The sequence below is a fragment of the Hippoglossus hippoglossus genome, chromosome 21 (genome assembly GCF_009819705.1).
Source record: "Hippoglossus hippoglossus isolate fHipHip1 chromosome 21, fHipHip1.pri, whole genome shotgun sequence".
NCBI lineage: Eukaryota > Metazoa > Chordata > Actinopteri > Pleuronectiformes > Pleuronectidae > Hippoglossus > Hippoglossus hippoglossus.
Window position 1 is genome coordinate 9291236 of NC_047171.1, and position 13320 is coordinate 9304555.

General features: G+C 41.8%; 1 protein-coding gene across 2 annotated transcripts in view; it reads right to left on the bottom strand.

The window, feature by feature from the left end:
* edar (ectodysplasin A receptor) overlaps nucleotides 1-9774 on the bottom strand; it is a 32232-nt gene extending 22458 nt beyond the window's left edge. Inside the window, exon 1 of one of the 2 annotated variants that reach the window (XM_034575305.1) lies at nucleotides 9478-9774. The gene's annotated coding sequence lies outside the window, so the exon portion shown is untranslated. The remainder of the gene's footprint in view (nucleotides 1-9477) is intronic. The other variant, XM_034575303.1, reaches the window with a different exon arrangement.
* Nucleotides 9775-13320: the final 3546 nt, after the last annotated feature.

Here is a 13320-nt window from a genome sequence, read left to right on the forward strand (position 1 = left end):
CACGACGGCCACTTCGGCCAACTCTCAGAATGCGGCGGCGTGGACGAGGAAAACCAACCTGTCAAAATGTTTGCAACTCCCCCCTCTTCCTCTCTCATTAACCCTCTTTTCATCCCTGCTTTTTATTTAGGTGCTTTTCACAGCTCTTTCCGTCAGCAAAGGAACTGCACCAAAACCAAACCTGTAGACCTCAAAAATTCATATAAAACAAATCAACTAGAAAAGAGGACGTCTTCCGTCAAAGCTCATTGGCCCAAAGTGACAAGTATAATGCCTTAATATCATTAGGAATCCACAGAACGACTTCAAAGCAGTTTAATGTCTGCACTGAAATAGACTGGAGCGATGTATGACAGCCCAATGTGATAGATAAACTAAAAGTCATTATGGGGATGTTTAGAGTGGGTAGGTGTAAGGAGCGGCTGCCGTATGGAAATTCCCATAGACGAGCTAAAACAAACGCATATATTAAGTAGACAGCGACTGCCTCCCTCCTGTTAATTCTTTACACTCTTCCTCTGGTTTTTTGGCAGTCGGAGCAGGCTTCCTCCCATTACTGCCACTCAACCTCTGGTTATTCATTCTTTGATGTGTTTGTATTCTTTGTGGTAATACTTTAGACCTTACTGTACAAACACACAGCACGTTCCTTTTTTCCTCCAGCCGAGCGTTAAACACAGAGGAACCGAGACTGCCAACAGTCCACTGCTCGGCTGGTGTTTGGTTAACTGAGAACAAGCTCTGTGATTAGTTGTTTCTTATGGGAAATGTGCTGTTCATTGTTAGTCACTGCTGGAAAATGTTGTCGTCTTTTGGCTGCTCCTGAGTCGCCACAGCAGAGCATTACCATCCGCATACTTCATGTGGCAGAGGGGTTTTTTTTTTTTTACCAGATGCCCTTTCTGATGCAACCGGAGTTGAGGGAGACCAGGGATTGAACTGCCAAACCAGAAAACAGCCACAAACCAGCTCTACCACTGGAGATGGCCCTGCATATTAGTCATTACCATAGACAGTGGTCCGAGAGGGACAATGCGTCTCCACTTCCTTCCACCATACAGAAATGAAGCCAAGTCAGCGGAGTGGCGATTGGGGAATGGGGCTGCGGTTTTGAGACCCCGCCGACTCAACCGTCAAGTCAGTCATGACTTATCACCATGTTTAACATCAAATAACTGATTAAAACCAAACTTACAGACTGAGAACGAATTCAAATGACAGAAATCATCTTTGAGAAAATGTCACTTTATGTGACTTTTCAGTTTGATCCATACGTCCAATCTGCTAACATGGAGGAGACAGGGTTTATGACCTGTATTGCAGCCAGCCACCAGGTGGTGATATACAGGCTTTAGCTGTCATGTCGTCTATAGTCATTAATTGGAAATAAATAACGGTCGTACATCTGGAAAGAGAATAATGCAGAACAAATAAGTAGTTAACGTAGATTTTTAACGCATAATCAATGTGTGGTTGACCAGTTTTCCCGCTTTTACAATACCACCAATATCCCTACCCCCTCATGTGAAGCCCACCATTAACCATTAACAGCCACCAATACAACAACATGCAATAACTTCAGTGGAACACACAACTGAACCAAACCAAGAGATGAACCCAACAACCTACACAGTTATGATAGACCCGTCCGGACGGTTTCAAAATGAAAGATAAAACCATTATACATATCAAACCTCTGTCTGGCTCTTTGGTTTATATTTTCAAAGTGTTCATTATGATACTGAATCACATTAACCTTCGTATTCAGGTGAGACTTTCCTTTGAAACAACAGACGTTAGCCTCAGATTTCCTCACACTAAATCCTCTGGCTATCACCTATGTTTGGATTCGCGACTGATGAAACGGAGTAAAAATATTAATTTTGTTATCGTGCAGCGGATAGAATATGTTTTCATCCAGGTGGGTTGATGAGTCTTTGAGGATTCTGGGAAATACCTTCAGAACCAGAGCTGGGATTTGTTTTGTTAAACGACCTTGTGGGATTCTCAAGACTGCAGGGTGTTTATTTTCCCCCAAAATCTGATATCTCGCTTTTTGATTAAAATCCAGCAATAATCCCTGTCTCACTGATTTAATTCCATTTATTAATTTCCCAGGGAAATATGCCATTTTCTATCTATGTGTCTCTACCCTTATTAAACACCTTTACAAATTGAGTTTGTGCGAAAAGACTTTTCCCCATCAGTGTTTGACCCCATAAAGAATGATCATTACACCGACTGATAATGACTTCCTGCATGATTAAATAATGGGCCAATCAGTGGCCTAGAAATGTGGCCAAGAAGCAAACCGATGAAGAAGATGAACAATGATGTTGGAGGATGGTTCGTGGGCTTTTCCACAGCACTTAATTTCTGATGACAATTAAATCAGCGGCCAGGGGGTCTCTGTCATCCTGCTCCTATTATTACTACTAAATGAAAAATCAGTTTTCTCTTGAAATCTTCCACTTTCTTTTTTTGAAAGTATTTTCTTTGCTTTCAGGCAGCTTCCTCTCCTGCCGCCTCATCTGACATTGAAATGATCCATAAACAACATCATACAAATGAAATTGCACATGTTGGGACGGGACAGTTGATGCTGATGCCGTTTGACTGGAGATGCCAGTAGCTGATGTTGTTTGACAGTATATTATATTCCAACAAGTACCAGGTTTTAGAGCTCAAGTGCCTCATTCCTTGACTTGACAGGTAAAACAGGAGACTAAAAACCATATTGCTCAGGTAGTATTATATACTAATGGCATTAAAATTACAGATGTTCCAATACCAGCATCAGAAAGGCCTCTGAAACTGCAGAAGCTTCTGGGTTGGGCATCAGCAAGCACGTGAATCTATGTACCGATCCTACAGCTTTAAAGTAAATTAGCTTCACCCAGATAAAACTGTAATTTTCTTTTCCCAGAAATCACTTAATCCTCGCTGCTCTAAAAAGGCAAATGTGCTGTACTGCCACTGGCAAGTACAGATTTTACAATAGAGATGAAGAAGTGATTTCCTGTGGTGTGGCTTTAGTCAGAATTTGCTAAACTGTCAAAAATGTGCTGCCTTATATCTGTCTTATAGCATATCTTATGCCCTGTCCCTATTCACCCCTTAGCCCAACCACTTGGCCCTGTCCCTCGGTTTTGTGCTCGGCCGTGAAGAGGTAGTGTTCCCTATGTGACGTAGGGCTAGTGTCCATCAAGCCCTTCAAACACTCCTTCAACCGTAGTGTATTCAGGACCCCACTAAAAACGAAGGGGTAGACAGAGATTCCTGAATGCTTTACAAATGGACAAAGCAAATCAAGATGGCATCCGCTGCGGGTAAAATCCTCATTAATGTAAGTATGAAATCTTGCAAAATAACCATGAATTTTTTTTAGATCCAGTGGAATATCTTATTTTAATCCAGTAGCAAATGGAAAAAGCAATAGGTCAAACAACAATAGCAACCATCACTTCTTTACAGGGTTGGTAGCATACAGCTTTTAAAATATGTTGAATAAGTTGTTATTGTTAAGTCCAGGTATCAGAATCTGTTTTAGGAAGAAGGAAAATGATATTGGAACATCTCTGATGATAATATTGTAACATTCTTAATAGCTTTCTGCATTAGAATAAGTTCAAGGTCTTATAGCACAGATCAATTTCACAGTTAATATGTGATGAATCAAATCATATCCATGATGTCCTACTCCTAATAAACCGATTATTTCTGTCCCATACTTAGTCCAGCGAAGCCATCAGCCCAGCCTCAGCAAAAACTCTCTCTCACACATGATCCCTCTGCTTCCAGGACAAAGTTCCAAACATCCTAAGTTTATTAATGAAAAAGGCCAATTATTTTATCTCTTTACAAAGCAGGGCTCAACCTGCCAAATCCGAGCAAGATGTCAAACACATGTTACCCAGTCTGTCTGTCTGTCTGTGTTTGTGTGCGTGCGTGTGTGTGTGGGTGCGTGTGCGTGCGTGCGTGTGTGTGTGTGTGTGCGTGCATACATGTGCTCACAACACCTCAGACCCTGTCGTTTTGCAGCATCTTTGATCCCCTGACAGAGGACGAGATGTTTAACATTAGCATCGCTTCACATTAAACAAAAGGGGGTTCTTTAAAAAAATAAAAAAATCTATCCAACTGTTGCACAACGTCAATCGTTTCCATTTGTTTTCCTGTCAACTGAAGCTCAGTGTATATATTTAACATGTCCCCACTTCACTGGGCCTGCACATGTCAATACAGAGCAGTGGGGAACCCTGAGGGCCTTCTAGGCCTTCAGAGAAAACACATCAATAACTTAAATGTTGTATTTTGAATTCCTTTCATTTAATAATTATAATCATCTAAATCTAATTGTAGCCTCATTTTCTATCACATTTGCTTCAGAAGTTAAATAAAGGAGATAAATAGATGCTGGTGTATTATGAAAGTTAAGAATGAGTGATGTGGTCAGGGGATGAGTCATTGAAACCTCCACCACCTCTGATAAACAGCGCACTCAATCAATTTAGTCTTTTATTTTTATCTTACAATCGGCATTGAAAGCATCAAGTCGCAGCCCGGTTCACGTGAGCACTGTGCTGCGGCTCGCAGTAATAATTCTTAGTGTGTGTTCAGGACTCCTCTGTCAATCCACCTTTAAGTAATCATAAGTGGCTTGTCCTGTCTCCTCTTTTCTTTTTCCTGAAGTGAAGTAGGAGGGAGGAATGTGCTGCCGGCATTTCCATCTCCTTTCTGTGAGTTGGAGGCAGCTGGAGAGTAAACAGAACGGTGGCGGCGGCGCAGCTGTCAGTCAAATCAGACCAACCGCTCTCACCTCCGCCTGAACGAGGCCGTAGGTTCGCCTCGAAAACAGACACAGGGACAGAGATGTCACCGTGCACATCAGTCTGAATCAGCAGGTTTCTGCGATGCACTGCCGACACTGCTCCTTCCCAAACTTTTTACTTCTGTGGGTTTCTATCAGCGCTAAAGGAAGTCAGGCTCGCTGAACACGCTAGCCCCCGAGGCTCATTTATCAGGAGCCAAATGAGCCGGAAACAAATACGCCTAATTTCCAACATGATTACCGTCTCAGTTTGATGTGAAAATAAAGCCATGATTAAAGTGATTTCCAGACAACAGCCGACCCTCGTCTCCTAACTTAAATATCCATCCAACTGTGTCCTCAGCAGAGTGTCAAAACACGCTCGGCAGCAACTCGAATTTCCGCCGACAAATCAAACGACTTCAAATACTTCCGGAACGGGGAATCACAAAGAAAGTTCACGGCTCAAATATCATCTGCAAGTAGTCCACAAGTGAGTAGTGTGTGTGTGTGTGTTGTATAAAGCCATTGATAAAAAGAAGTAACTTGTGAGGGCTTGATGCAAAGACTTAAATCCTTAAATAATTTACAGGTTTTTAAGCAGCGGTGAAACACATCTCCAGTGATTTTGATGCCAAGTTACATTCAAGGACTGAGTGTGTGTGTGTGTGTGTGTGTGTGTGTGTGTGTGTGTGTGTTCATCTCTCTTCATCTTTTGATTGCTTTAATTACAGACTTACTGTCAGCTTCCCACTCAGAGCGCAGGAAAAACAAACTCTTAGGGCACATGAAAAGAAGTCTCTCTCTCTCTCACACTCACACACACACGCACACACTCTTCCGAAACACACACCTTTCCCAGCTCCAGTCAGTCAGTAGGCTCTTTGACTCCCTGCCTGCCGGTGATCTGTCTTTCATCATCTCCTCTCCCTGATCCCTTGTTCCCTTCTTCAGCTCAGCTTGGGCAGAACAGCTCTCTCTCCCCCCAGTCTCTGTGTCTGTCTCTGTTTATTTTGCGGCGGCTGTAGGTGGGAAGCCTAATCTGCGAGACTGGAATTCATGGAGATGTCTCATTGCATCTCCTCTAACCAGCACCTACAATAAAGTAATTGCAGAACAATGCGGAACTCTGCACTAAAATTATGGTTTTGTTTGAGAGTTCACCTTTAATGATGGTTCCAGGAAAAAAAACATATAATCACTGGTAAGAACCACTTTATTTATTGTGATTCGCAGATTAGTCTTGAGCAATAACTGGGATATAAATGACCTTATTCAAAGAGTCAACATCCATTTTGAGTAAAACCAATCGGTATTCAATCAAAATTGTTCATGTTTGCAGTTGTCAGCATTATAATAATACACTGCAAGTGTGTGTTTTCTCCCTTCTGTGAAGATTTCTCTCCAATACAAATCTGAACGCTCCTCGCAGGAGGATAATTCATGATGGACGGATGTGGCCGCGAAGCCGGGGGGGGAAGCACGAAACCTCATCAACCCACTGAGAAAGTCAATTGTCTGAGATTTGAAGAACAGCTTCCTCGGAGGGGTGGAATTTGCAAACCACAAGAAGCAACAGGAGCGATCGAGCCTGCGTCTGGTAAAGCCTATTTTTCACCTGTCACCTTTAGCAACACGCGTGATACAGATCACACCATCCATCCAGGTCCTCTGCACATCTGCACGGGTGCTCCAGCAAATAGCTTGATCCCTCACCGCCCTCCCACCTGCCAACTGTCTCACCAAAACGCCAGAAACACCACAGCTGGGGATAGAATTCCTCTCCCAGCACAAACTGGTCTGTCCTTCATCTGGGGGCACACTCTGCTGTGTTTGTGCGTACGATATAAACTCACCCAGTATTTTAGTTTTTTTTTGGTCCCTCCACAGACTCGGACTTGAAGGAACCAATGACGTTCCCCACACGCGCAGGACACTTAATGAGACAGAAATTAGACCACAAACCCCAATCAGATTAAACTTTGCTCCCCGGGGGCCAAAATGGAGACGTTTCAACAGTTGATTTCGTTTTGGTTTTTGTTGAGCATGACTTACACGGTGCATGGGGGCAAATAACAGTGCTGAGAGTGAAACGTCTGATTAGAAAAGTGTATGCCTTTCATGTCGCTCCGCTGGGATTATTGCACCTAAATTTAAATATAATGAAACGCAGCTACTACCTCTCATTTTTGGGCCATGCGGGGACCTCCTGGAAGCCCCCGAGGGAGCGATTAAGAGTTTGCTGGCCCCTTCCTCAGCTGCTACCTTGTCATGGTTGTGAGTGTGATGCTAACTGATTAGGAACACACTAAGCTGGGTTATATTGGAAGATAAATCCTTTTGTTTCGGTATTTTAGAGGAATGTGCATTGGTTTGAGCTGCGTCGACTGCAGACTGATGCCGAACAAAGATTTCAGTTAATGTGATTCATTTTTGTTCATTTTAGAAAAACTGTCAGGATCTAATCCATCTGATAAAAGGTCAATACAAATTGTTATCAATATTTACATTTCTCAAGCAATCCCAATTTATTATCTTTAGCATAATTAACAATAAATTCATAAAAAATGCGAAATTAATTAACATATTTGATGACTATTATCTGGGCCATCATTTATTTCATAAATTGTCTCTTTAAAATTAATTTTAATAAAGTACTTTTCGTGATTTGTGAGCAACCTTTCTGTGTTTTACGGTGACAACTTTTAGGACAAGATAAATGTATTTGACTAAAACTTTTAACAAACGTAAAACTCCTAAGCCTAATATCCCTGTAGGTTTAAAGTTGAAACTGATATTTTAGCTTCCTTAAAATCATCTTTTGGATCAACAGAGAATCCATATGAATCTAAATCTCTTACATCCCTATGGTTAATGAATACAATTCTCTACAGTGCACACGATACACAGGATTACTGGAGCCATTCCACGTGGTCCTGGTTCTGTTGGGGCACTTTGGATGAAAGCCTCGACCAAATGAGCTGAAATAACTTCACTTCCACAAGTGCACTCCGGATGACGCATTTAGTCGAGCTCCGTCTTAGATGTGTGAAGCATTATGAAACATCGAAGCCTAACAAGCTCGATACATTTCTCCATGGGGGAAAATGGATATGCTGTGTGGATTGGAATCAGCTGTGACACCGAACATAAATCTCGGCAACGACTTTCACAAGAGCCACACATGAATCCCCCCCCTCTCCTTCCTTATATCGCTCCAAAATAAATAGAGTTATTGTGTGTATTCCAAATGCCGAGCAGTGTAAAGCAACAGAGAGGCGAGTAAGTAAACAAATCATCTATTCTCTCTGGTCTGGTGTTGGATGATCTCGACTACAGGCGCTGGCTTTGTGAGTTCTTTCTGCCTTCATCTCTTTAATCCTCAGGAACCATATTAACTTCTTTTGAAGATGAGTTACAGTCCCTCCCCTGCTTCTTCTCCATGTCTCCTTTTTTGCCTTTCTACCTGTGAACATGAAAGATGTGATGGCGGCAGAGATGGGCTGCTCTGGGGGGCTGCCGGGGGAGAGAGAGAGAAGAGAGAAGAGAGACGCAAAGATAGAGAGAGACTAAAAAGAAAAGAGACGGATTGATTTCCACCTCCAGCAGCTACAGTTCAAAGCCAGCCAGCAGACTTCAGAGGCCCGGCAGGACCCGGCATGTCCCCCAGCCGGGGCCGAGCTGCCTGTCTGCGGCCAGGACTTCCCCCAGGGGCCCTGGGGCCCGGGACAGCCAGGCGGCACCAAGAAAACAATTATGCAGACCAGGGGGAGGAAGGTGTGCAAGGTCACAAACACACACACACACACACACACACACACACACACACACACACACACACACACACATGCCTCAACACCCAAATGCTAAAAATAAAATGTCATACAGTAGACATACAATAAAAGCAGATATGACAAATGAAAAGCATTCCTCATTAACTCACTATGAATAAACTAATGATTCTGATCCCTCTACTGCCAATAGCAACTGTTTCAAACAGAGCAAAATCACCACAGCACCAGAAAGTCACCGCTTTAGTTCCTTCGTGCTTTAGAACTTAAATCACACCATTGTCATTTAGCCAATGAGGCCTAAACTACAAAGCTAGTGATGTGAGAAATTAAAAACAATCTCAATTGACTTCCTCCTTTGGCTGAAACCTTTCCACCAACACATACAAGTACCTGCCACACACTTCACAATGTATTTAAAGAAATGCATGTGGCACATAAACTGTTTTAAAATGCATTTGAATGTAGCCTATAGATACAGAGGTCTGTGCAATACCATTTGAAATGTATTGCTCCAGCACCCATGCACTTGACAGCAAACATATCTGCATATAGAACCTGAGAAGTAGACTTTTGATCTGTTGGAATCAGTAAGATGAATAAGATGTCATGCAAAAGTAGGGAGGATGTGCTCAAAGTCACATGTTGACACTAAACAGTTATAAACTTTTAAAAAACTTTTTCCATCAGCGACTGTTTCTCTTTTAAGGAACATGTATTTTCCAGAGTAAAGAAAGACTCCACAGTCCACACTTGTGATAAAATTAAAGTAAAGCACATGTTTGTTTGCCATAATAAGTGTTGCTCAGGAATTTCCCCGGAGTCTTGCAGCAATCTGTCCTGACATTCCTGAGAGCGGGAGCTGCGTCTACTCACCTGGAGCTCAGAGAGGGGGGGCGCTGCTCTGCTCGCTCTCTCTCTCCGCTGCACTGACGGCTCAGCTGGAGGGTGGTCGGTTGTGCGGTGTTCGCTGATCAGTCTGTGGTGCGGAGTCGGGTAAGCATCGCCGAGAGGACTGAGTGGGACTGAGTGTCTGTGTGTTTGTAGCTGCTCAGGTTGTGCGTCAGCCTCCACTGTGCTGCATGTCGGTGTGTGTCTGCAGGCTCCTCCTCGATGAGGGGGGGGGGGGGGGTGAGAGGTTTTCTCCGCCCTGAGTCAGAAACACATTAGTGAGTCCCAGGTAGACTCACTGTCTGCAGGGCACAGGCACGGGCTGCAGGCTGCAGGCTGCCGCTCAACAGCGCCATCTAGTGGCCGCAAGGAGGCGGTGACTGTGCGAGAAGGTGAAGTCCTATGACAACCACTGGGAGATATATCACCACTTATATTAGACTTTACATTACGTTACTTCACATAGGATGGATGGAAAGATAGATAGATGGTTAAGATAAGAAAATCCTTCATTAGTCCCACAATGGGGACATTTATATATATATATAAGAGTCAGAAATAGGTATCAGTAATTAATAAGTATCAGGCAATACTTAAGCACAGACAGAACGAATATTGCTTCAGGATGGATGGATGGATAGATAGATAGACAGACAGACAGACAGACAGACAGACAGACAGACAGACAGACAGATAGATAGATAGATAGATAGATAGATAGATAGATAGATAGATAGATAGATAATACAAGTGTCAAATAATTGCATTGTGTTGCTCAAAAGTACTTACAAACATACCCTCCACTGCTGAAAACAATTACTAAGGCCACTTCTACCAGTGCTATCACAGACACACACACCTTCAATCTTTTGAAACAGACGCAATAATTAGTTTGTGTGTGTATGTGTGTGTGTGTGTGGACTACTGGTGCCTGTTGTCTGAGAAGGACTAATGCTGGACTTTACTCCTCCTCCTCTTCCTCCTCCTCCTCCTTCTTTCCGCTGCTTCTGTTCTTCTCAACCACAGGAAGGAGGATATAAAAGAGGAGCTTTGAAAAACACAGGCAGTCCTGTAATTACTTACTCTGTCTTCCTCTCTGCACCTTCTTTCTCTCCTCGTCCTTATCTCCATCACTCTCTTTCTTGGTCACTCTCCTTTTTTCTTCCACTTTCCCCGGCCTTCTGTCCATCTGTTTGGTCCTTTCTTGCTCCATCCTCCTCTCCTTTTTCTTTCTTCTTTCCTCTCTCTCTCTTTCTCTCTTTCTGTCTCCCTCTGTTTTTTTCACAGTGTTATTGATGTCGGTCCAGGGGCTTCCTGACTGAGAAAGGAGGATGTGAGGAGGGGAGATTAGATGAAAAGAGGGGATAAGAGGAGGATAACAAGGAGAGCGATGAGTTCTGCTGAGAGAATGATGACTGCGCTGTCACAGACCAGACAAAAATACATATTAACTTAAAACCTGCATTTACACACGCGGACAGTGCAACAACAACCCACACGTGACTCTGCATGAGGTGAAATGGGATTTAACGAGATGATACGTTGAGATAATACGACATAAAGTAAATGAGATGAGATACATGCAGCTTAATTTTACAAAGATAAGTGAAAATGTCAACCTTTAAGCATCAAAGATTAGGATACAGTAAAAAAAAAACAATGTTAATAACAGACACACAATAAAATACATCTGTAGTGAGAATAAAACATGTGATATATGAAAAAAAACCTTTATGATGGAATTGATCACATTAAATATTTTTTAGAAGAGGATTAATTCCATAAATTATCTATTAAGTGTTTGTCATAGGCTGTATTGAAACATCGCAGCATGTAGATTCACTTACATAAACGACTATCATGGCAAACAGTGAAAGATAAATGAAAGTCTTTTGTTTTTCATGCTAACTGATATGAAGCAATATCACTTAAAGCAGCACTGTGTAACTTTTTTCTGAGCAACAGCGCCCTCTGCAGCCAGCCTCAGTTATGGACATGTGACATGTCAAGTCAGTACAGGTCAGCTGGTTTTACCTACAGGCCACAAACTAACTGTATGAAACAAACTGTTCTGTATTCGGCCTGGTTACCAACTAAAATCAAACTTCAAAAAGAAGTCACCAAAAGCAAAACGCTGTAATTCAGCTCTGGTGTGATTTCCTTGAGCCGTGTCTTGAGACATGTCCTGCAGAGGATCTCTGGAGAATTGTGTCAGTATTTTTTCCACAGTTTCTCTTTCACACATGAACAACGCAGCGGGAGATTCTCCGCTCAGTTCACAACAGCAACAAATCCTCCCCAGGACTCAGGTGAGGGGGGGGTGCAGCAGGCAGGATGGAACGTATTAATGCTGCTGCAGAAATCAGCTGATTTTGTTCACAGCACATCGACACCGGCATCAGCGCTGTGTCCTTAAAAAGTATATATATATATTTATAAAATTTTTGGATATAAATATTTATATATTCATAGGAATTTCTCTTTTATCTTTGTAAATTCTTTGTTTTCTTTGCTGTGTTATGTGTGAATGCACGATTTGGACTGTTTGACATAATCTTGTTGAACTCTCTTAATCTATCTGTTTATAAGCATTGCATATAAAGGATGGACGGATTTATCATCATTAGTCATACTTTTTTGGTGTATTTACATTATTGTATGATATCAAAAAAAGATTATTGTCTTTATGTATTTTTTGGATTCGTCCTAGTATGGTTTCAAATTTGTAAAATCTTTATATGTTTTTAAGTTGGACACCAAATAGACGAGTTAATGGGGATCCTAATAAATAAAAAAATAAACATACTTCTGTTCCAATGCTAAAAAAAGACAAATATGTGGAAAAGCAGTTATAATCTACAACCTCTCCTCCCTGTTTCATTTTAAACTTTATTTTGAGGCTGTGCTTTTATCAAACGGTCCTAAACCAATCGGGGTTGGAGTCATGATGATTTGCTCTGTGAAGGAAATTAATCGTTATTGAAATATATTTTGAGTCTCTATAAAGTCTCGAGTTCAACATGAATTAATGTAGGAAATCAGAGTTTCAAAGATTCAAAGTGTAGCAGCTGTCACACACTGGGTATCGTGGTTTTAACCTCCCCCCTCGAGCAGCACATCAAAGTGCAGGGACTCCGAGAAGACAGCAGTCAGTGGAGACTTCATTTGCTGCTTGATATAATGAACTTAATTCAGCAGCAAAAATCATTAAAAACAAACTTCCTAGTGCTTTTTATGTTTCTCCCCTGGCGGAGACGTGAACTCTGGGAGGAGAAGTTGGAAATGTGGTCCAGTGGTTAACTACTTTTCCGAGGATGGAGACGAGGAAAAAAATAAATAAAAGAATGAAAGATAAACTGAAATAACCAACGATGTTTGATATTAAACCCAGTTGGTTGGTATGTTTGTTTTTAAGCAATATTACGCCAAAAATACTGACTGGATTACCATAAAACTTGGTGGAAAGATGTAGTATGGGCCAACGAAAAAACAAATAAATGTTGGTGTGCATCCAGGATTTTGGAATTTCTTTTTTAAACATAGCAAGATAGGGCTTTTTTCAACATTTTCATTAATTTCTCAGATAATGATCCATATATCTTGAAAGGAATGGGGCATGTTTAAGGGACTGATCAAATAATCAATGTGTACAATTTGGTGCAGATCCATGTAAATCGCGTAAATGAAAATGTGGTTTCATAAGGAGACTGATGGGCCTTGCCCGACGTATGTGCTTTACTGAGTCACATTCTAATTATTGAATGATCTCCTATTGAAAATATAACATGACACCACAGTGCATACAAACTCCTCTATGATTCCCTGAAT